Consider the following 25952-nt stretch of genomic DNA (forward strand, 5'->3'; position numbering starts at 1 on the left):
GTCCTTGGCAAGCCTCACAGTCTTTGGACAGTGTTATGTTTTTCCCAAACAGGAAATCCTCATTCCTTCCACAGCTTAAGAAGACTATTGCAGGATATCCATTCAACAAGGTCCTGGTTCCTAAGATCTCCTCTATTAACTTAATAGAACATCTCCTATTATTTGAGCAGTAAGACTAGGTTAAAACTCAACTTAGAACAATATTTCCAACCTAGAAATATTGAATCCTTTCAGCCCCACACCCCAGCACTCTCCTGGGTACTGTCATTGACTAGTTGTTACCATTGGGCTCTAGAGAGAAAGTACAAGAATCTTTGAGATGTAGGCAAACTACACTCAGGAAGCCTGGGCCACCTCAGGACGGGGCTAGAGTTGTAGGGCAGACATATGGATAAGAACTGTTTTTCTCTTGTCAATGTTTTTACAACCCACAGAGAAACCTGTAGTCTTTAAACAATCTGTCACTGAACACTAATCCACTCAACCCTGTCTCTCAGACAAATAGTAAAGAACACTCCTTCAGAGCCAAAGGAAATCCTGGAGATCACCTAACATGAGCCTTCCCTGTCATACTCAAGAAAAGCAAGGCTGGCATAGGCAGGCAGCGTAGTGGATTTCACACAGCCAATTAGACACAGAAATGGGGATGCCTGGTACTTTTTTTTTTTTTAATTCTGTCTCTCCTAATAGAGACTGAGAAAAACAGTATTTATTGTCCACCTATTGATCAGATTCTGTGCAAAGGGCTCGACAGCAATTACTTTATTGGATCCTCACCCCAATGAGAGTAAGTTTTAATTATTTCCCAGAAGAGGGAAATGAAAGCACAGGATCGTTTAGTAGCATGTCTGAAGTCACACAGTTTCTGAAGAGTATTACTGTCTCTGTCTAATACAAGCAGCCTGAGTTTTCCCAGTTTGTAAAGCTGCTGTCACACTGACCAGGCCGCTGCCATCTTGAACCACACTACCATTCTCACAACAGTGTTTCTAACTCCTTCCACCTCTTCTTTTCCTTTTAACAAATGGAAATTTTTGCTTTTTTTCCTGCTATGCCTCTGAGGATCCAAGGGACCCTCAGCCCCAACTGTCAGAAGTAGTAAGAAATAGCCCGGCAGTAATTCTTTTTACTTTCTGTTTAAAGTTTTGAAGATGGTGTCAGAACAGAAACATGACCTCCACCCCAGGGCCTGGGCAGCACAGCCACTTCTCTTTTCTAACACAAACCCCTTTCCAAACTAGAACAAGAGATAGAACCAGGATCAAGGAAGGAGAGACCACAGGATAACAATGTGAAAGTGCCTAGGGTATCAATTTGACCCTAGAATTTGCAAAGGAAGAGTTAAGTGTGTGTTCAAACTACTACAAATAGTAGAAATTAGAAATATCCTATGAATTTTTAGGCTAATATCATCAGATTGCAGGGAAAGTTCACACAACCCTCTCCCAGGATTCCCTGAAAGAACAGGGCAGGACATTTGTAAAAATTGGAGTTGCAAGAAGTCAGGAGAGAAGTTCTCCGTGTTTATTTCCTCATTCCTTTTCTCCCACTCCTTACCCATCTCTCATCCCAGTGAAAGGGAAGTCTATGGGAAACAATTTGCTACAATGCTGACTAGCTTTACTACTTTGTAAGATTTAGAAAGATATCAGAACCTTGGTGGCTTCAACTCTCAACAATGAGATCTGTTTCCCTCTGTAGGCATTTATGTTACAAGGACTAGGTAGGTCTTCACAAGAGTGAATCCAGGACCCCTCAAAATGGTAACTCCTCTGGAACACCTCAGACACTTATTAGATACAGCAAGCACTGCAATTCCAACAAAACTGCCTTTCAGCAGAGTAGTCCTACGCTAGTTCCTTTCTTCACTATCCCCCTTCAAGGCATAGGGATCCTGCAGGGACTCACAAACAAGGGTCAGAATCTGTAAGTCTAGTCCTTCCTGCCTCTCTTTAACATACATGTTCTTCCCTCCTATATTTACACACACACACACACACACACACACACACACACACACACACAGACAGACAGACAGACACTAACTCCAAGTACCCTCAAGCCTATAGGAATTTCCAGGTGCCCAAAACAAGTCACTGTGACTCTGAGGGGTTTTATTGCCTGGGCTCCAAGCAGATGACACTCTTTCTGGTGGTCTCTCAATTGCCATCCTGAGAAATCATAAGCACCAAATCCTCCATTCCCTCCAAATTTGAATTTGTGGCTTTAACCTTTTGGGGGGGGGGGGGGGAATAACAAAGACAAACAAATTTACTGACTTTGTAGCTATACTGTTCTTGAAAAGGCTTTTTTTAAAAAGGCCAAGAGGAAGAAGAAGAAGAGAAGGGGTAAATGGTATATGCTCATCAGGTGGTGCACACTCTGATGAAATCAAATAAAAGGCTATAGAGGAATGAAGAGGGAGAACCCACTTGCCCCATCCTTTCATGGCGCTGTAGCTCAAAGACTGGAATCTGCTTGTTAACCATTGTTAACTAGTATTTTTAGTCCCGGTTGCTTTTAGCCTCTGTATAGTTCCTTTTTTAAACACATTTTCTATACGTTAATAAAAGATCCTGAAGGAAAGATGTGTGTCTTCTCCATCCTTTGGGGGGAGTCATGGAAGTGTGCCTCTTTAATCCTGCTTTCTCTGAGTTCTCTCTCTTAAGCAGTTACCAACCCAAGTCTACCCACGTGTCTCCTCTGCATCACCCTTTAAAGTGAGCTGTTTTTCTTCCCAGTGTCCCTGCTCCCTGTCCTGTGTGCCATATCCACTGTTCCTATTCTGCGGTCACAGCCTTGCCATCTTGTCCCTCTCCATCCCTCTACTCCACAGCTGTGCCTCCTCCCTCCTCTCTGTACCCCCCTTCTTTCTCACCTGCTCTCCATCTCCTCAGAACTCTTAATCTCACTTTTTCCTTCTTATCACAAGAGGTCACTAGTGAATAGAAGGCTCTGGTCTCATCTATGGTTTGGTGTCCTGGGTCAGCCACCATGACAGTGGTCCAGTCTGCCTCCAGCCTCCCTCCTTCTTCTCTCCTGGCTCCCTTGACCCTCCTGTGCCCAATGGAAATCACATTTCCAAATCTTTAGTGCCACCTATGGGTGTTGGTTGAGACTATTTGACAGACCTAATTATCTAACCCTTTCTGCCTTCCCTTAGCCCACGGCCTGCCCCGATCAGGCCTTATCATTCCAACTTGGAACTAGTTCAGCCAACCTACTAGCAACCATTCTAATGGTGGCTCTGGTGGCCAATTCTTTGTCAGCTTTATTACCCATAAAGGCTGTCTGTCCCGCGCTACCGTCTCGCCAGCAAGAACGACGCGGCACACTTAGGATCCTTCTGTAGAACGCTTTATGCCTCTTGAGAGGGAGAGCATAAGCTTACATGGCGGAGACCCCGAGGGAGCACGAACCCAAGTCTTATATAGGCAAGTCCTCCTGCCTTGGACGTGGCGTACCCTGGTTGGCTGCGGCTCATTACCCCATATGACGCCACGAGGTAGGCAGAGACTCAGTGGCGGGAAACTCCGCTTGGGCATGCGCACTCAGCCTGTTTACGGCTCAGCAAGAACAGGAAGTAGGCGCCATCTTGTAATGGAAGACGTAGGAGCGTTCAGGCGGCCCCCAACATCTCACCCTTTTTGATTTACTATGAGGGCTAACAGATAACCTGGTTAGAAGGTGGAGACAGAGATCGTCCCTCCCTGTGAAAAATCAGACCATGTACAGTGAGAAATCAGACCATGTATGGGGATATCCCCTAGACTCCTCTCTACGTCCGGGGTATCCTCGACCTGTCCTCTGCCGTTTTTTGGGAGAGGGGAGACTTGGGCAGGTAACCCCTATGCTGGGCGATATGCCTCCTGGAGGTGCTTTAGCCTCCATGCGATACCTCGTTCAACAACCTTCTCCAGGCGCCAGTCCAACACTCTGCCATGTGCAATGAGCTTAACTCCAGGCGTGCAAGAGCTGTTTGGGCTGGCTTTCTATTGCCTCAGGATTGACAGCCATACTTCTGTGGAGGTTCCATTCTCCAGAGCCGCAAGTGCCTGCGCAATGACCACTTTGTCTCGTTTACTTTGGGTTCTGAGCCTACAGACCAACCATAACAGTAACACCAGCCCGCAGCAGACAGCCATGCCAAACATTCCCACCACCACCCATTCCTTGAAGTAAGAAAAGGTTGAAGTGGTCCAGGAAGAGAGTCCCTCTGTCAGCGACAGGTCCACTCGAGTCGAATTGACAGCCAACACTGCTGCCTGCAAGGATTCGAGAGTTTCATCGAAGCCTTCAGACCAATTTCAAGGGCCAGGAGTAGTTTCTGTGGGATCCGTCCAGGTGTCATCTTCAGGAGTCAGAATTCTCCATGTCAGTTGCTCCGGCAGCCAGAATGGGTTATCTTCCCCCTGTGGGAAAACACAAACAGCTCCCCTGGATCTTATTAAAATAGGATCCGGGCCTTTCCATTGACCAGACAACACATCTTTCCATTTGACCATTTCTTTTGGCCTGTCAGGTTCTGAACAGTGTTGGTCTGCTGCAGTCTGGTCATGCTCGTCCAAATTTAAAAAATTCATAGTAAAGAGTGCTACCGCTATAGCAACCCTTGGTATAGGGGGTAAATCCTCCGCTATTCCCCCTTTTTGTTTTATTAAGTAGGATTTGAGCGTACGGTGGGCTCGCTCGATAATGCCTTGTCCCTGAGGGTTATAAGGCAGACCTGTGATATGGATAACCTGCATTTGTAAGCAGAATTGTTTAAATTTTTGAGAGGTGTAAGCAGGTCCATTATCAGTTTTCAAACATTTAGGTTTCCCCCAGGCGCTCTATGCCTCAAGGCAATGTTGAATGACCAGGGTGGTTTTTTCGCTGGTCAGAGGTGTGGCATGGAGAATGCCAGAACATGTGTCTATAGACACATGAACATATTGGAGTCTCCCAAATAAGGGCAGGTGGGTGACATCCATCTGCCAGACCTGTAGGGGGGAAATACCCCTAGGATTCACGCCCGTATGGGGGCCCTACGTGGAGAGGACCGGAATCCTGTACTGCCCCATGCTGAGAAGCATGGCCTTGGCCACCGTCTGCCAATTGGTGGGTGTCATGGCGTCCCCTGCCAGTCGGTCTAACTGGCCCAATGTGAAATTGGCGAGTCCCCATATTTTCTAATGGCCTCAGCCAGTTCTTTAATCCTACCATATTCCATCGGGGCATACGCCCGATCAGTGTTCTCCAGGCTTTCAAAGATGGGAAAGGACATCCAGAGCTTTCTCCTCACCCTCTCTGGTAGGAAAGAGAAGGTTCCATGGCGCGCCTCATAAGGAGGGGGCACCGAGGGTGTCTTAGCAATGGTCATGGCAAGGTGAGGGTCCTGACTCCGCCCAAACCATGAGCTATATATATATATATTTACTATTATTAAAAGCTTGATTATTAACATCTCAAAAATAGCTGCTATAGTACTTGTGCTGAAGCAGGGAGAAACTTAAAGGAATAAACATGTGATCTGAGAGTACAAATTCTTTTGGATAACAATTATTAATTTTGCCTAAAAAGGCTTGCCATGTAATAGATCAACCATTAATAATAATTAATTTGATTGCTGCTTAAAGCAAGGAACAAACGTTTTCTTGAAAACAGAGGTTTAAGACCTCCTGTGGCAAGCTTAAAATAAGGTAAATATAAGATAAAGCCAATTAATATATCCTAACAATCTTTGAAAACCATTTACCTAAAAACTTTTTAAAAGTCCATAGTTAGAGCAAAGGCCTGTAACAAACATTCTATGAACATTATACACTGAAAAATGTAAGATCCTAACTCTTGTATTGAAAGAGAGACAAACATTTTTTCTCACAGGACGTAAGGCTGTTAGCCATTCCTTGAGGCAAAAACTTTCTAATGAAATTGTTTTGCTTTGTTTCTTTAAAGTTAGAAGCAAATGCTTTTATAATTATCAGAATGTAAAGCAAAAAACCAACCCTTTAAATTTACAATAATTTTGCAGGGAGTAGACAGGCCAAATGTTAATGCCTTTATAGCCTCCTTGACCTTTCATAGACTTGAATTGCATTTTAACCCACACCAGGATAAGTCAAGAATTTTTTTTTAAGCCAAACACTCCCTAGGTGGGGCCTGTAAGGCAGAAACAATTTCTCAAAACTTCCTCACTAGCTTCCCCTGAGGCAGCTCTAAGTTTTGCATTAACTCAAATGTAAAATTTTTTTATCTGCCCTAGGATCCACCTTGAGTCCTTGGCAAGGACATTGTATGAGATTCCTAGAATGTAAATATCTTCTAATCTGAGCCTTTTATCTAAGACCAGAACCAAACCTACAAGGACGTTTTGAGGATTAAACAAAAGAAACCAGTAATTCCATGGTCAAAGGTACCTACTTGATATCAAATACATTTTCACTGAGATCTCCTTTTTAATCTTGGAGGGTTAAATTTTGCTCCTACCATTGTAGCCTATAAACTTGTGGAAAAGTGGCAATGGGCCTCTAAAACCCATAGCTGTATCACTCTCAAAATTATCTTAATTACAAGATGTTAAGAATTATGAGCCTGCAAACTGAAAACTGTAGCCAATGACACACTGATTTTTATTGTAACTCAATGTTTTCTTGTAATATTAGAGCACAATTGCAATTTTGGAAGCAAATCCCAATTTTAAACAATCTGTTTTCTTTAAAATCAATGGCAAACACATTTTTACAGCACAAGGTTTGTCTGCCAGTGTAACTTAATAAAGAGACATTATTTTAAATCTTAAAATCCAATCTCCAGGCCAAGATTCACACAAAACACCATGCCAATTTAGGAGCGTCTTAAAGGCCTGTATTTCCTGGATTGCATCATGCCACGTGTTCTTTAAAACTTTTTGTTAATAACATAAACCCTTTAAATCATGTCCAGTGACTTAAGCCAATACTCTATAGTCAAGACATGCAAAATATGCCTTTAAATCCAATTATAAACAAGAACCAAGCATGAGTTGCGTTAGGCCACGTGTAGCTAGTTAAGATAGCTCTAACACTGAATCCCCAGTTTTAAACTAACCTTTTCTTAGTAACACTATACCTTTTAAATAATAACCAATTAATTTATAACACTTTAGTCAAGATATGTGAAACCTTATACCATTAAAACCAATTAGAAAGAAGTATAAAGCGATTACACGAATTTCACAAGCCAAACCAAAGTTTTTTCCAAAAATTGAGGCATCTGGGCTTTTAAAAGCTGCTTTTTCCCCAGCCATGTTTGCCTCTTGGGTGAGTGAGCTGTGCTGCTGTGGCACAGCTTTAAATCAGTCCTCACACAAACTGCGGCTGGCTCAAGAGGTTGCCAGCAGATGAAATCCTTACCAATTTTTCTTTTTAACATGAAACAAACAGTCATTCACACAAAAACACAGAGAGGACATAAACGTACACATAGACAAACAGTCAGTGCACTGGGACAAACACAGAAAGATAACTTTTCTTTTATACACTCCCTTGTCCATAGACTTTCCAGGAGGTCCATTTTCCTTATATCTAGGTTCCTTTAAATACTCTCCCTTGTCCGTAGACTTTCCAGGAGGTCCATTTTCCTTATATCTATGTTCCTTAAAATACTCTCCCTTGTCCGTAGACTTTCCAGGAGGTCCATTTTCCTTATATCTAGGTTCCTTAAAATACTCTCCCTTGTCCGTAGACTTTCCGGGAGGTCCATTTTCCTTATTCTGGGCCCGTTTCTTCTTAGTGCACCTAACCTCTCACTGCGCTCAGTTTCTGATATGCTGTCCTGGACTTCTTCGAGAACACTTCGGCCCTCGGCAACGGCAGTCTGGCAGTCCCTATCCTCCAAGCAGTTTTTAATGAGTTTCCATATTGCTGTCGTGTTACCTAACTTGTTCCATGAGACCAAGGTCAACGACGTGGAGCAGACATACCAGGGAGCCACTCGATCTATCTCTCTCGTACAAAGTTCCTAAGCATTCGGTTGGCAATCTTGATATCTCGTTGTTTCAGCACAGCCTCTAAGGCGGCCACAACCGATTGGGATGAGCGCACTCGCGGCTTATCTACGTCCGTCTTACCGGTGCGAGAAACAGAAGGTAAAAGGACCGCACGCTGCTCCCTTATCTACGAGAGACTGAGGCGTAGGCTCAGGTGCCGCCGCTTATCTACGTCAGCCTTACCACACCTAACACCAACCTTTATGAATGCAAAAGGAAACTATCAGAAAAAGTAGGAGCACTCTCAGGACAATGACCAAGGCCTCAAGACTGCCTTCCCAAGGTGGAGAGAGATTCAACCCGAAGTCCAAAAAAGACATACCTCTCTGGGCGACTTCACCTACAGTTCTGAATCCACCCCGAGTTCGAGGGGTCTCCGGTGGTGCTGACGATGGTCTGGTCGTGTTTCCCGGGTTTCGGCACCAGTTGTCCCGCGCTACCGTCTCGCCAGCAAGAACGACGCGGCACACTTAGGATCCTTCTGTAGAACGCTTTATGCCTCTTGAGAGGGAGAGCATAAGCTTACATGGCGGAGACCCCGAGGGAGCACGAACCCAAGTCTTATATAGGCAAGTCCTCCTGCCTTGGACGTGGCGTACCCTGGTTGGCTGCGGCTCATTACCCCATATGACGCCACGAGGTAGGCAGAGACTCAGTGGCGGGAAACTCCGCTTGGGCATGCGCACTCAGCCTGTTTACGGCTCAGCAAGAACAGGAAGTAGGCGCCATCTTGTAATGGAAGACGTAGGAGCGTTCAGGCGGCCCCCAACAGCTGTCTCCCTTTATCTTTCTGTTAATGTACAGTATAAAACCAACTCTAACTTCTGGATTACAGTAGGTATAATCTCGCCTGGGAAATAGCCCCGATAAGAGGATGGCAAGAAAAGCACTCATTCTGCCCAGTTTCATAAGGACATGAAGTCAAAAACCTCAAGGTAACTGACCCGTGGATTGCATTAAGTGCATTAAACCGAAAGAACTCTGTCCCTGGGAAAGGAAGAAAGGAGGTTTTTAAAAGTCTGGCAGGGGGAGGGCAAAATGGCCAGGTCCCATGATAATGCAAATCATCAAAGGGATGATTGCCAAGGAGCAGGAAACAGTATAAAGACAGATACCAAGCCAGAAAGAGTTTGCTCTAACTGTTGGCTGACTCCCTGGGACCATGTGAGAGAGCAGGAGACCACAGCATAGGCAAAGTATTATGAAATCCCAAAACTAGGAAAGAGAAAACTTTCTTCATGTCCCTTGCTAAAATGGAGAAATAGTTAAGTACTTAAAAGAAGGGACTAAATTACATTTTAGAGAATACCACATGTAAAAGAATTCATTTTTGCCATTTTTTTTTCTGGTGCCAACAGGGTTCTTTGCACCTCTGGGTCATTCTCTGAGCATACTGGAGGAGCCCTCTATGTCCCTGTGTCCCATTTCCCCATTTCCTCAACACTGCTCATCCTCCCCAACACCCTAGGATGTCATTCAAGGAAGGACTTTAAAAACAGCCATATTTTTCTGGTCCTACTTTGAATAAACCTCCTGGATTCCCAGGCCTCAGAATTTTGTACCAGAAAAGTATATTGAAATGAAAAGTCTACATTCTGAATCTCAGGTCTCTTGCTATCCGGATGCAGAAGTAGAAACTAAAGGGATCTAGAGGAATTTAAAAGAACGTCAGTAATTAGTATTTATTCTGAGAGGGCTGCATGGTAGCATTATGTTCTAACTTAAATGAGTATAATTCACCCATTGCTTAAGACCTCTGGGTACATTTACAACCATCTGAACACAGACTTAATTATTACTGTATTGTGGGAACTACAAACTGCCACGGGTAAAATTAAAAGTGGATTATTAAGCAAGAGAAATGTTCACAGCATTAGTAAGCAGTGCAATTACCCTGCAGTATCTTCTCTCCCATAATGCCCTGAGTGACCAGGCTTCAGCAATGGTCGTTCTGCCAGTCAGCAATAAGACATCATCACAAAATGAGAGGCCTGCAGTCCTAGCTCCCTCCTTTGCTATAACAAGTAGAATGTGCCCCATTGCCTTGGTTTCAAGGAATTATAAAACAAATATGCATTGCACTCTTAAATATCTTACCATCCAGATTCAGTGAATACCTATAGCAAACCAAATGTTGACTTTAGCTAAACAGATGGAAACTATTGGCTGGAGAGGCACCTCCTAAGAGTATGCACTGCTGGTGTTTATTACCCAAGTTCAGTTGCTAGCACCCATATTGGACAGTTCACAACTGCCTATGTAACTCCAGAATCAGGAAACTCACTGCCCTTTTCTAGCCTCTGTACTGTTGAGCATGTGTGTTCACACACACGTACACACACACATAATTAAACATAACTCATGTTTTTAAACAACAAAGACTTTCTGGTGACTTTGAGATGCCTCTCATCCCTACCTTCTTGAAAAGATTCCTCCCTCCTTCCAGTGAAAAGATAGTATTTACCCTTCTACTATATGCCACCTAAGTTCATATTAAGTGCTTTGGTACTTTGGTACTGATGTGTTAGAGATCTCCTAAGAAACAGAACTAACAAGTGATAGATTATGGTAGTGATGATAGAAAACAGACAGGCAGACAGACAACAATTGGCCTATGTGACCATGGAAGTTAACAAGTCTCATAATATATCATCTATAAGCTGAAACCCAGGAAAGCCAGTGGTATAGTTTAGTTCCCTTCTAAAGGACCAGGAAAGCCAATGACAATCCTAGTATAAAGACAGGAGAATACTAAGATCTCAGCTCAGCAGACGAGCAGAGACAAATAGGAGACAAATTCCTCCTGCAACTTCTCTGTCCCATTTGCGCCCTCAGCTGTTGAGACAGTACCCACCCACACAGGAACACAATCTACTTCCTTTGACCCATGCCTATCTTCAGCAGTAGTTCTATCTCATGGATATACATATGGAAATAACATTTAATCTCATCACTGTATGGTATGGTCAAGCTGACACACAAAATTAACCACCAGGCTAACAGGTAGTAAGTAAAACACATAGAAGTTGCTTCTTTCCCACAGATGTCCCTCTGATGGGGACATCACAGTGCAGGCAAAAGTTTAGTAAGTCAAACATTTATTCTCTTTTCACCTCTTCCCCTCTCTGCTCATTTTTACTGAAGTCTCTTCTTTCCAATCCAGATATCCCATACATAAGTCCCCTCCCTCAAAGCTTGTCAAATAAAATAGAGCAAAAAATTTCCAAACTTATGTTTATGTGTTCATAGGAAACTGAAAAAAGACACACAGTGAGAGAACTTAGCTAATTAGGATAAGCGTTGTCATTTCAATATTGAAATTTCTTTTTAAAACTCGGGCACATTTCAAACATTTCAAACACTGAGAAAAGTGGCAATTAAGGAACTCCTTGTCTCTTTGAGCCAACAGATCCTTCTTGAAGAACTGATTATTCCTACATCTTTCTGAAGGGAACAGGGAGCATCCTGAAAGGTGATGGCACTTTGCTAATGCTGATGGCTTTTAAAGCTTTAAATTAAAAAAAAAAAAATGCTGCCATCAGAGATTACTGTTGCTGTCCCTTCATAGCTGTGTAAAATCTTTGGGTCTGCTCTTTGTGACAATCAGCTTTGTAGAGGCTTCTGGGAAACAAATGGAAATTACCAGAAATGTAGTAGCAATTATGAAAATTCAATTTGCTAGTTGTACAGGAAATGTGAAGATAAAAAAGTATACTGAGCACTGTGAGGCAGTGTTGGTATTATGTATAGATTACCTATAGATTCTGGCAGTACCTCGCTTGATCTAGGAGCCACATGCTCACTTTTCATGACTTAAGTGAAGCTTATAGTGCAGCTACCCTGAAAGTCTTGGCAGCAGTGGCAATCCAGGATCTTAAAGGTAACCAAGTGGGCCTGTTGCCAGGAGGAGTTTAAAAGGAAGTCCACATAGATCTACTTCTGCCCTCCTATCCCATTCCCAGATGTGTTAGTTAGGGTTTCCATTGCTATGAAGAGACACCATGACCAGGCAACTTTTATAAAAGACATTTAATTGAGGCTGGATTACAGGTTCAGAAGTTCAGTCCAATACCATCAAGGCAGGAAACATGGCAGCATCCAGACAGGTATGACATGGTATGGGAGAAGCTAAGAGTTCTATATCTTGTCCCAAAGGCAAAAAGAAAACTGGTTTTCAGAGAGCTAGGATGAGGGTCTTAAAGCCCACACCCAAAATGATACAATTTCTCCCACAAGCCATACCTACTCCAACAAGGCCATACCTCCTAATAGTGCCACTCCCTGGACCAAGCATATTCAAACCATCACACCAGACCCCATCATGGGTCTTTTAAATTCTGGATTATTTGGACAGATGTATTTGCAACCCACACCCCTTAAAAAAAAAACAAGATTCAAATAACAACTTAATTGTAAATGTCCATGCTTATAAGAGAATTGATATTCAATGACACAGTGCTATTGATATTCAGATCAGAAACTTCTCTGTTGTGGGGAACTGTCTTGTACAACTGTCTTGTACATCAATGTTTAGCCACAGCCAGGGCATCTACTCACCAAATTCCAGTAAGACCATCAACATCTCACTAAGTAGTAACAAAAAACTTGCCATGACCAAATGTCCCCAGATCACCCTCTATAGAGAGACACTGATAAAGGCACTGCAGAGTCTGAAAGCAACAAGCTAGTAAGCATCAGCCAGTCCATTTCTGTTCAAAACCTAAACAGCATCTGCTTCAAGATTAGATTCCAGTTGGTATCTCGTGGGGAATGAAATCTGACTTAGCTTTACCCTGGCTCTCCTGAAGCCAACTGGGCTTCAAAGCAAGGGTCATTGTAAATTAGTCCTTTGGCTCTGTTGTTTTACCTGATGAACAATAACAAATGGTAGAGATGGTTTGAGGTCCCCAAGCACCTCACTACCTCCAATGCGCTGTTTCCTTAAAAGAAGGAAATGAATGGTAAGCTCAGCACTAGTCTGTAGGAAAGACTTTTTTCTTTCTTTAAATCTCAAATTTTTACCTAAGAATAGGCCCTCAGTCTAAGATTCTGCTCAGCTGAGCAAGGAAGGCCAGTGTGTCCTGTTTCTGATTCCCCAGACAATATACCTCTCAGTAGCGTGCCTCGAGAGGGATCCACATCTCAGCACCATTCCTAGAAAGGGGTCCATAAAAGAGGGAAAGCAAAAGATTAAACACCCCCAGCCTAGAAAAGCTGTTGTGACCCAAGAATGGAGAAGGATCAAAAAGGGATAATAAAGCCAATAACCATGAAAAGAAGGCTACTGCCCAAGTCTCAGGTAGAGGCTCTCCCACACTGATCCCCTTTCCCACATCAGCCTCTCTGTGAGTACTGTGGGGCTCTGGGAAAAGGGGTACGTACCACTTTCACAAGCTAATGCTTTAGAAATTTGAGATTTTTTTTCCTATTGGCCCAGCCATCCTTCATGGTTATTTAGGTCCAGTGTTATGTTTTGGAAAGCAGTTGTCACTACAGTATTTATTTATTTGTTTGTTTGTTTGTTTGTTTTTCCTGTAAGGTCCTACAAGCCTTGCCCTAGCCTTAAATTTACTCCAATAGCTGACCTTGAACTCATGATCCTCCTGCCACTACCACAGTTGAGATAATAGATTTGCCCTATTAGGCCTAGTGTGGCAGCTCTCCATGATGTTGAGCTAGCAGTGAAGGTTTTATATGCTTGGGAAACAATTTACCAGTAGGACTGAAGGCAATAGTCATTTGTTTCTCTTAGTTACAGAGAGGCCTAGCTCCCAAGGGAATCCGACGGAGTCTCTTCATGCTGGGGTGCATATAACCACAGAGTTCAAGGCATGGGACGTTATCAGTCTTCATCTTGGTGCTACGGGAGATAGATATGCTGTTTCTCACCACACTCTTGGTTGCCATAGGATCTCTGTCCAGATGAATAGGCACTGAAGCAGCTCGCTTCTGTCAGGGTCTGGCTGAAGCCCATTCCCAGATTTCCAGAACTGTTTGTTTTGTTTTGCTTTTGTTTTTTTCTCTTCCCAGATCAAGACAGTCTGAGGAGGCAAGACCTCCAGCTTGGCAAAAGAAATTGTTTCTGTTCTTTCTATAGAGCAGAGGGGCATTGGGAAAGGGTTGGGAAGACATCATTGAGAAGAAAATTTCCCTCATGTGTGAGCTCTACGAAGGTAGAGCTTGGATTTTCCTACTTCTAATCTCAATATTTAGCCTAGAACCCTGTGCCAGCTGCAGAAAAGTCTATGTAAACTGCATTGGATCAATTGTTTCTTAGACTTCTGAAAGACACTTTAACTGTGCTAAAAATTGGGGTAGATCCCTAAACTATACAGGAAATGGTTAGCCTGAGATTCCCTAAGCATTCAGAGAAACAAGCATTATACTTAAAGTCAAAGGGCCTGTGGCTAAATAACCAGTGCTTTTCAGACTGGTGGAATGTCCAAGGCCTGTTCTCATGACTCCCTGAAATTCAGTAAAGACAGCCACTCTACACCCTCAGATTGTTAGGGGAGGCAATCATTTTAATATGTAAGAAGTACACTGCAAAAGACATTTATTAGAACTGAGAATGTGATGATTCAGTAGAAATTAAAAGATATCATAAATCAGCCTCATAGCCTAGAGGTGTAGACAGCTGGTAAAGTGTTTACGGAGCATGCACAAGGCCCAAGATTCAGTTCTCAATATCATATAAAAGCAGTCCTGGTGGCACAGGTCTGGAATCCCAGCACTTGACAGGTAAGGGGGGGATGATCAGGAATTTAAGCCCATCCTTGGCTACATGGTGAGCTCAAAGCCAGTATTGGATACATGAGACCCTGTACCAAAAACAACAGCCAAAACAAACAAACAACAATAATAAAATGTCAAATAAGGGCCCATGAGATAGCTCAATGGATAAAAGAGCATGCAATCCAGGCCTGACAACCTGAGTACTTATACCCACATTTTTTAAAAAAGTCAAATACAGTGATGTGCATGTATAATACCAGAATTCCTAGTTGACATGGGGGGGCAGGATTTCTGAAAACTTCGTGAAACAGTTATCATCGAGTACACAGCTTAGCAGAAATGACATGAGAGATCCTGCCTCCACAAAGTAGGAGAATCAAGTGACTCCTAAAAGTTGTCTTCTGACCTCCACACTTGAATACATACAGAGAGACACTCAGCGATGCATTATCATCATCATCATCATCATCATCATCATCATGAATCAAAAAATCAGCCTTAAATCATGAATTCCATCATAGTGTCCCAGTAGTGAGATGGTCTGAAACTTGACTAACATAGATCCTCTGAGCAACTTAATTGCTTAAAGAAAATGCTTGCTGTCAGTAGTTAGCTGATAGTTCCTTGAGAACAGAAGGAGGCAACTGTGATGAGAAGTAACTCATACAAGGGAGTGACTCTGCATGTTCAAAACTCCACAGGCAGCTACACAATCGAAAAGGCCTGAGAGGTTCCAACAATGGGAATCTGTTAGACTGCTTGCTTCTTTATCATGGCTAAGAACTTTAGGGAAAGGGGTTCTGGCTGTCTTCTGATGATCTATGGATTTCTTGTGTATTGGGTAGAGTGTCTAGATTTATCTCTGTGTTACTCGAGTGACCATCCTGCCCATTCCCCCACATGAGCTTAGAGTCTTAGTCCCTCTCTGATATAAAGATATAAATGTGACCAGATATTTATGAACCTTTATTTATAAAGTTATTCTGAATTTCCCCCTATGTCTCAGCAGAGTCTTGCCCTAAGTTTTCACAGAAACCTCCCACAGGACGAACATTTCTTCCTATATCAGAGAATGAGCATGAAACATCCCACTGATAGAAGCACAGGCTCTCTGACAATACTCCAACCTTGCTCCCAAGTTCTACCTCACTGTAGGTGACCTTGTGACTTCTCCTTCTCCAGTGTGCTAGGATCAGGAGACAATTGTCACAGATGCCAGCCCTGAGTCTTCATTTTGTCTGATGCTGTAGAGAGGCCCAAGGCTAACAGGCACAAAAATTCAGGGTATGCATCTTGGAAAGGGCTCACTTTTCATCTCTATCACCAACTGTCTTAGTCAGGGTTTCTTTTTTTTTTAATTTTTTTTATTCGATATAATTTATTTACATTTCAAATGATTTCCCCTTTTCTAGCCCCCAACTCCCCAAAAGTCCCGTAAGCCCCCTTCTCTTCCCCTGTCCTCCCACCCACCCCTTCCCACTTCCCCATTCTGGTTTTGCTGAATACTGCTTCACTGAGTCTTTCCAGAACCAGGGGCCACTCCTCCTTTCTTCTTGTACCTCATTTGATGTGTGGATTATGTTTTGGGTATTCCAGATTTCTAGGTTAATATCCACTTATTAGTGAGTGCATACCATGATTCACCTTTTGAGTCTGGGTTACCTCACTTAGTATGATGTTCTCTAGCTCCATCCATTTGCCTAAGAATTTCATGAATTCATTGTTTCTAATGGCTGAATAGTACTCCATTGTGTAGATATACCACACTTTTTGCATCCACTCTTCTGTTGAGGGATACCTGGGTTCTTTCCAGCATCTGGCAATTATAAATAGGGCTGCTATGAACATAGTAGAGCATGTATCCTTATTACATGGTGGGGAATCCTCTGAGTATATGCCCAGGAGTGGTATAGCAGGATCTTCTGGAAGTGAGGTGCCCAGTTTTCAGAGGAACCGCCAGACTGATTTCCAGAGTGGTTGTACCAATTTGCAACCCCACCAGCAGTGGAGGAGTGTTCCTCTTTCTCCACACCCTCTCCAGCACCTGCTGTCTCCTGAATTTTTAATCTTAGCCATTCTGACTGGTGTAAGATGAAATCTCAGTGTTGTTTTGATTTGCATTTCCCTAATGACTAATGAAGTTGAGCATTTTTTAAGATGCTTCTCCGCCATCCGAAGATCTTCACGGGAGAATTCTTTGTTTAACTCTGTACCCCATTTTTTAATAGGGTTGTTTGGTTTTCTGGAGTCTAACTTCTTGAGTTCTTTATATATATTGGATATTAGCCCTCTATCTGATGTATGATTGGTGAAGATCTTTTCTCAATTTGTTGGTTGCCGATTTGTCCTCTTGATGGTGTCCTTTGCCTTACAGAAACTTTGTAATTTTATGAGGTCCCATTTGTCGATTCTTGCTCTTAGAGCATACGCTATTGGTGTTCTGTTCAGAAACTTTCTCCCTGAACCGATGTCCTCAAGGGTCTTCCCCAGTTTCTTTTCTATTAGCTTCGGAGTGTCTGGCTTTATGTGGAGGTCCTTGATCCATTTGGATTTGAGCTTAGTACAAGGAGACAAGGATGGATCAATTTGCATTCTTCTGCATGCTGACCTCCAGTTGAACCAGCACCATTTGTTGAAAAGGCTATCTTTTTTCCATTGGAGGTTTTCAGGCTCTTTGTCGAGGATCAAGTGGCCATAGGTGTGTGGGTTCATTTCTGGATCTTCAATCCTGTTCCATTGATCCTCCTGCCTGTCACTGTACCAATACCATGCAGTTTTTAACACTATTGCTCTGTAGTATTGCTTGAGGTCAGGGATACTGATTCCCCCAGATTTTCTTTTGTTGCTGAGAATAGTTTTAGCTATCCTGGGTTTTTTGTTGTTCCAGATGAATTTGATAATTGCTCTTTCTAACTCTGTGAAGAATTGAGTTGGGATTTTGATGGGTATTGCATTGAATCTGTATATTGCTTTTGGCAAAATGGCCATTTTAACTATATTGATTCTACCAATCCATGAGCATGGGAGGTTTTCCCATTTTTTGAGGTCTTCTTCCATTTCCTTCTTCAGAGTCTTGAAGTTCTTGCCATACAGATCTTTCACATGTTTGGTAAGAGTCACCCCAAGATACTTTATACTGTTTGTGGCTGTTGTGAAGAGGGTCATTTCCCTAATTTCTTTCTCAGCCTACTTATCCTTTGAGTATAGGAAGGCCACTGATTTGCTTGTGTTGATTTTATAACCTGCCACATTGCTGAAGTTGTTTATCAGCTGTAGGAGCTCTCTAGTGGAGTTTTTTGGGTCACTTAGGTAGACTATAAAGTCGTCTGCAAATAATGATAGTTTGACATCTTCCTTTCCAATTTGTATCCCTTTGACCTCCTTATGTTGTCGAATTGCCCTAGCTAGTACCTCAAGTACAATATTGAAAAGATAAGGAGAAAGGGGAAAGCCTTGTCTGGTCCCCGATTTCAGTGGGATTGCTTCAAGTTTCTCTCCATTTAGTTTGATGCTGGCTAACAGTTTGCTGTATATTGCTTTTACTATGTTTAGGTATGGGCCTTGAATTCCTGTTCTCTTCAAGACTTTAAGCATGAAAGGATGCTGAATTTTGTCAAATGCTTTTTCAGCATCCAATGAAATGACCATGTGGTTTTGTTCTTTGAGTTTGTTTATGTATTGGATTGCATTGATGGATTTACGTATATTGAACTAACCCTGCATTCCTGGGATAAAGCCTACTTGATCATGGGGGATGATGGTTTGGATGTGTTCTTGGATTCCGTTGGCAAGAATTTTATTGAGTATTTTTGCATCGATGTTCATAAGGGAAATTGGTCTGAAGTTCTCTTTCTTTGTTGGATCTTTGTGTGGCTTTGGTATCAGTGTCATTGTGGCTTTGTAGAAGGAATTGGGTAGTGTTCCTTCTGTTTCTATTTTGTGGAATAGTTTGAAGAGTATTGGTATTAACTCTTCTTTGAAGGTCTGGTAGAATTCTGCACTGAAACCATCTGGTCCTGTGCTTTTTTTGGTTGGAAGACTTTCTATGACTCCTTCTATTTCTTTAGGCATTATGGGACTGTTCAGATGGTCTAGTTGGTCCTGATTTAATTTTGGTATTTGGTATCTGTCAAGGAAATTGTCCATTTCCTCCAGATTCTCCAGTTGTGTTGAGTACAGGCTCTTGTAGTAGGATCTGATGATTTTTTGGATTTCCTCAGTTTCCGTTGTTATATCTCCCTTTTCATTTCTAAGTTTGTTAATTTGGATACTTTCTCTGTGCCCTTTGGTCAGTCTGGCTAAGGGTTTATCTATCTTGTGGATTTTCTCAAAGAACCAGCTCCTGGTTTTGTTGATTTTTTTGTATGGTTCTCTTTGTTTCTACTTGATTGATTTCAGCCCTGAGTTTGATGATTTCCTGCCTTCTACTCCTCCTGGGTGAAATAGCTTCTTTTTGTTCCAGGGCTTTCAGGTGTGTCATTAAGCTGGTAATGTATGCTGTCTCCATTTTCTTTTTGGAGGCACTCAGGGCCATGAGTTTTCCTCTTAGCACTGCTTTCATTGTGTCCCATAGATTTGGGTATGTTGTGTTTTCATTTTCATTGTGTTCTAAAAAGTCTTTAATTTCTTTCTTTATTTCTTCCTTGACCAAGGTATCATTGAGTAGAATATTGTTCAGTTTCCACATGTATGTGGGTTTTCTGTTATTTTTGTTGCTATTGAAGACCACTTTTACTCCATAGTGATCTGATAGGAGGCATGGGATTAGTTCGATCTTCTTATATTTGTTGAGGTCTGTCTTCTGACCAATTATATGGTCGATTTTGGAGAAGGTGCCATGAGGTACTCAGAAAAAGGTATATTCTTTTGTTTTAGGATAGAATGTTCTATATATATCTGTTAAATCTAATTGGTCCAAAGCTTCAATTAGTTTCATTGTGTCCCTGTTTAGTTTCTGTTTTCCTGATCGGTCCATTGAGGAAAGTGCAGTGTTGAAGTCACCCACAAGTATTGTGTTAGGTGCAATGTGTGCTTTGAGTTTTAATAAAGTTTCTTTTCAAAAGAGGGTGCCCTTGCATTTGGAACATAGATGTTCAGGATTGAGAGTTCTTCTTGTTGTATTTTTCCTTTGACCAGCAAGAAGTGTCCCTCAGAGTCTCTTTTGATGACTTTGGGTTGAAAGTCAATTTTATCTGATATTAAAATGGCTACTCCAGCTTGTTTCCTGAGACCATTTGCTTGTAAAATTGTCTTCCAGCCTTTTACTCTAAGGTAGTGTTTGTCTTTGACCCTGAGGTGTGTTTCCTGTAAGTAGCAAAATGTAGGGTCCTGTTTACGTATCCAGTCAGTTAGTCTGTGTCTTTTTATTGGGGCATTAAGTCCATTGATGTTAAGAGATATTAAGGAATAGTGGTTGTTACTTCCTATCATTTTTGACGTTATTTTTTAAATTTGATTGCTTAACTTCTTTTGGGTTTGATGAAAGGTTACTATCTTGCTTTTTCAAGGGTGAAGTTTCCCTCCTTGTATTGGTGTTTTCCTCCTATTATCCTTTGTAGGGCTGGGTTTGTGGATAGATATTGGGTAAACTTGGTTTTGTCATGAAATATCTTAGTTCCTCCATCTATGGTGATTGAGAGTTTTGCTGGATATAGTAGTTTTGGTTGGCATTTGTGTTCTCTTAGAGTCTGCATGAGATCTTCCCAGGACCTTCTAGCCTTCATAGTCTCAGGTGAAAAGTCTGCTGTGATTCTGATAGGTCTTCCTTTATATGTTACTTGGCCTTTTTCTCTTACTGCCTTTAATATTCTTTCTTTGTTTAGAACATTTGGTGTTTTGATTATTATGTGACAGGAAGTATTTCTGTTCTGGTCCAGTCTGTTTGGAGTTCTGTAGGCTTCTTGTATATTCATGGGCATCTCTCTCTTTAGGTTAGGGAAGTTTTCTTCCATAATTTTATTGAAGATATTTGCTGGCCCTTTAAGTTGTAAATCTTCACTCTCATCTATGCCTATAATCCTTAGGTTTGGTCTTCTCATTGTGTCCTGGATTTCCTGGATATTTTGGGTTACAAGCTTTTTGCATTTTGCATTTTCTTTAACTGTTGAGTCCATGGTTTCTATGGAATCTTCAGCATCTGAGATTCTTTCTTCTATCTCTTGTATTCTGTTGTTGATATTTGCATCTCTGTCCCCTGATTTCTTCCCAAGGCCTTCTATCTCCAAAGTTGTCTCCCTTTGAGTTTTCTTAGTTGTTTCTACTTCTGATTTTAGATCCTGGATGTTTTTGCTTAGCTCCTTTACTTGCTTGTTTGTGCTTTCCTGTAATTCTTTAAGAGATTTTTGTGTTTCCTCTTTCATGACCTCAACCTGTTGACCAAGGTTCTCCTGTATTTCTTTAAGTGTTTTTTGCGTTTCCTCATTGTTGGCTTTTGTATTCTCCTGGATTTCTTTCAATGATTTTTGTGTTTCCCTTGCAAGGGCTTCTAACTTTTGATCCATTTTCTCCTGAATTTCTTTAAGTATGTCCTTCATGTGTTCCTGTACCAGCATCATGACCAGTTATTTTAAATCCAAATCTTGTTTTACTGGTGTGATGGGGTATCCAGGACATGTTGTTAGAGGAGAATTGGGTTCAGATGTTGCCATATTGCCTTGATTTCTGTTACTGACGTTCCTGCGTTGGCCTTTTGCCATCTAGTTCTCACTGGTGTTAGTTGGTCTTGTTGTCAATGCTGGACTCACCAGTGCAAGCTGCCCCTTCCCAGTTGGCCTCTGGTGCACAGCTTACCTCCTGCACTGCCTGTAGACAGGGTGCTGCTGCCCCGGCTGTTCAGATCCCGAAGCAGGCACCCGAAGGCTCCCATTGGGGCCCGCTGGATTCACCGGAGCACACCGACTTCTCCCAGCTGTCCGCCCGGAAGCCCCTCTAGCCTCTTGCGGGACCTGGAGATGTGGCGCCGCCCCCAGGCTGATCTCAGTCTGTCCGATCTCTCTGGAGTCCGAAACCAAGATGGAGATGAGCCTCTCCTGACTGGCGGGAGGCCAAGTTCTGAAGTGGCTTCTGTGCAGCGAAAGGTGCCGCAAAACCGCAGCTGCTTGTAGCCCAGCTGGTCAGTGAAGGTCAGTGGTCGTGGGCGTAGGGCCTAACTGGACCCTGTGTCGCCTTGGTTCCACTGCTGATGGCCCTTCAGCTGGACCAGCCACTGCTGTACTGCCGCCGCTGCCGCCGCTTAGTCAGGGTTTCTATTCCTGCACAAACATCGTGACCAAGAAGCAAGTTGGGGAGGAAAGGGTTTATTCCCCTTACACTTCCACACAGCTGTTCATTACCAAAGGAAGTCAGGACTGGAACTCAAGCAGGTCAGGAAGCAGGAGATGATGCAGAGGCCATGGAGGGATGTTACTTACCGGCTTGCTTCCCCTGGTTTGCTCAGCTTGCTTTCTTATAGAACCCAAGACCACCAGACCAGGAATGGCTCCACTCACAAGAGGCCCTCCCTCCTTGATCACTAATTGAGAAAATGCCCCACAGCTAGATCTCATAGAAGTACTTCCCCAACTGAAGCTCCTTTCTCTGTGATAACTCCAGTCTATGTCAAGTTGACACATAAAACCAATCAGTACACTGACCATCAGCTATTAAGTACTTACCTGCTCTAAGTGATAAACCTGTAAAAAGAAAAAAAGAACGGAGCCTGTCCCATCCACCCTCACTCCTCCTCATACCTGGTGGCCCGGATGTATCTTCCCTCCTGTGTCTGTTGTCTTCAGTCTGCTGGTCTTGTAGCCACTCTCACAGGTGCACAGAGGCGTGGAGGCTCTCTGGTACAGTTCTCCCTGTTGAGATTAACACACTGAAAGTAAGACAGCGTGCTTCTTCATGCAGAACATCTGCCAAAGAAAGCACCAGCTGGGCAAGAAAGGAAACCATGTCCTCCAAGCACAGCATCTTGCCTGTGCTAAATTCTCCCAACCTGGCATATTCATTTCTTGTTGAATAAGATATTTAAAAAGTAGGACCAGGACTGGAGAGATGGCTCAGCGGTTAAGAGCACTGACTGAGTCCTGAGGCCTCTGGCAGCAGCCCTCAGACCTCTCCGCTTCTGGATCCAGATCAGCCTGGGCAGGAACACCACATCTCCAGGTCCTGCAAGAGGCAAGAGGGGCTTCCGGGCAGCCAGCAGGGAGAAGTCGGTGTGCTCCGGTGAATCCAGCAGGCCCCAGCAGGAGACTTCAGGTGCCTGCTTTGGGATCTGAACAGCCTGGGCCACAGCACTCGGTCTCCAGGAAGTGCGGGAGACCTGGTGTGCACCCAGAGGCAGTCTGGGAGCTCACAGCACAGCTTGCTCCTGTGGCACAGAGCTTAGGTTCCAGTCCTGAGGCCTCTGGCGGGAGCCCTCAGATTTCTCTGCTTCTGGATCCAGATCAGCCTGGGGGAATCAGTATCCCTGACCTCAAGCAATACTACAGAGCAATAGTGTTAAAAACTGCATGGTATTGGTACAGTGACAGGCAGGAGGATCAATGGAACAGGATTGAAGATCCAGAAATGAACCCACACACCTATGGCCACTTGATCCTCGACAAAGAGGCTGAAAACATCCAATGGAAAAAAGATAGCCTTTTCAACAAATGGTGCTGGTTCAAGTGGAGGTCAGCATGCAGAAGAATGCGAATTGATCCATCCTTGTCTCCTTGTACTAAGCTCAAATCCAAATGGATCAAGGACCTCCACATAAAGCCAGACACTCTGAAGCTAATAGAAAAGAAACTGGGGAAGACCCTTGAGGACATCAGTACAGGGAGAAAGTTTCTGAACAGAACACCAATAGCGTATGCTCTAAGAGCAAGAATTGACAAATGGGACCTCATAAAATTACAAAGTTTCTGTAAGGCAAAGGACACCATCAAGAGGACAAATCGGCAACCAACAAATTGGGAAAAGATCTTCACCAATCCTACATCAGATAGAGGGCTAATATCCAATATATATATAAAGAACTCAAGAAGTTAGACTCCAGAAAACCAAACAACCCTATTAAAAAACGAGGTACAGAGTTAAACGAAAACTGGGCACCTCACTTCCAGAAGATCCTGCTATACCACTCCTGGGCATATACCCAGAGGATTCCCCACCATGTAATAAGGATACATGCTCTACTATGTTCATAGCAGCCCTATTTATAATTGCCAGATGCTGGAAAGAACCCAGGTATCCCTCAACAGAAGAGTGGATGCAAAAAATGTGGTATATCTACACAATGGAGTACTATTCAGCCATTAGAAACAATGAATTCATGAAATTCTTAGGCAAATGGATGGAGCTAGAGAACATCATACTAAGTGAGGTAACCCAGACTCAAAAGGTGAATCATGGTATGCACTCACTAATCAGTGGATATTAACCTAGAAAACTCGAATACCCAAAACATAATCCACACATCAAATGAGGTACAAGAAGAAAGGAAGAGTGGCCCCTTGTTCTGGAAAGACTCAGTGAAGCAGTATTCGGCAAAACCAGAATGGGGAAGTGGGAAGGGGTGGGTGGGAGGACAGGGGGAGAGAAGGGAGCTAGAAAAGGGGAAATCATTTGAAATGTAAGTAAAAAATATATCGAATAAAAAAAAAAAAAAAGAGCACTGACTGCTCTTCTGAAGGTCCTGAGTTCAAATCCCAGCAACCACATGGTGGCTCACAACCATCTCTAATGAGATCTGATGCCCTCTTCTGGGGTGTCTGAAGATAGCAACAGTGTACTTATATACAATAAATAAATCATTTAAAAAAATGTAGGATCAGCACATTCCTGCACTTGTGCCTCTAATGCTCTGCCCCAGCAGCCTGGCCGGCCATGCCCTGGCAGGCAAATGGCTGACCTCTTTTTATCTCCTGGAGACTCTGACTCAGAACTGCTCAATCTTTCTACCCAGCTCACTATGTTTCCACTGGTGAGTCCCTACCACACCATCCCCGTGCTTCAAATACCCCACAGCCTTTATGGAGCACCTCAGGCAAACCCACGCTTGGTTGCTGTACCTTTCTCCTTTCTCTCTTGAGCCCAGACAAGCCGCTGCCACAGAAAACACAACACAAACTTAGTTCAGAAACAACAGTAACTCAATCTCTGGGCACAAAAACTAAAACCTAATCTTGTAAGCCTTATTAAAATTGGATCCGCCATGATACTAGGAAACTCTAACAGCTACATCTTAACCCTCTGCTGTCCCGGTTCCAAAAAGAACTCTCTCCTGCTTCCTCTCTCCTTCTGTTCAACCTGGAAGTCCTGCCTACTTGCCCAGTGATTGGCTCCTTTAATCATTAGGGGATTGGTTCACAAGAACAGCACAAGCCCATCTACAACAATTTCTTCCCTCATTTGTCCATATAGTTATTTGCTCACGCATCAGCAAAGACATGGGAAACACTCCCTGTCTGTTAGTGCAGTGTGGAAAAACCAGTGATGGAGGGGTGGGTAGGCATCAGTACACAGATGGGTACTATTACTCAGGGTATCGATTACTCAGAACCCTGCCATCCACATAGGAATTTTGATCACATTTAAAAAGAGTGGAGAGCCATAGTAGGGTCTTGAGCAGGTGAGTGAGATGACAGTTGTGATTACAAATGTAAATATTCTCTTTAGATATATAAATAGTGGAGGTGCTGGAGGAAAGTTTCAAGTGGTTCAGGTGCAATATAATAGTAGCCTGACTCATGTGATTTTAGCTAAGTTGTGAGATAGATTTTTCAGGAGATCTTTAGAAGATAAATAGCCAGAACTTGAAGGGCAATGGATGTGCAAGGGCAGAATATAACCTCTGAAAGGCATAAATGGATAGATTTTGACCACATAGCCAAGAGGAGGGGATAAGGTGAGGAAGAACTCGTTTTCACTATCAATTGTAGACACCTTTAGATACCTAAGCAAGAGGCATCTCAGGGCCTAGGAACATAGTTCAGTGGTAGAATGTTTGGCATGCATAAGGGTCTGGGTTCAATCCTCAGCACTGTTAAAAAATCAGAGTGGCAGCTACGGGTGTAGAAATGGCCTTCAAAAGCATCAGAGGCCTGGGCTAGATATGTCATCGTGTTGTATGCTGGGCCAGCTGCATTGGCTTGATGTGACCTTTATTGTCACAAAAGGACCTCATGCTTCAATAACATCTTGGGGTTGGTTCAATATTGTATTAATAGTTTTGAATACAAAA

This window comes from Apodemus sylvaticus, chromosome 12 (assembly GCF_947179515.1).
Source record: "Apodemus sylvaticus chromosome 12, mApoSyl1.1, whole genome shotgun sequence".
Taxonomy (NCBI): domain Eukaryota; kingdom Metazoa; phylum Chordata; class Mammalia; order Rodentia; family Muridae; genus Apodemus; species Apodemus sylvaticus.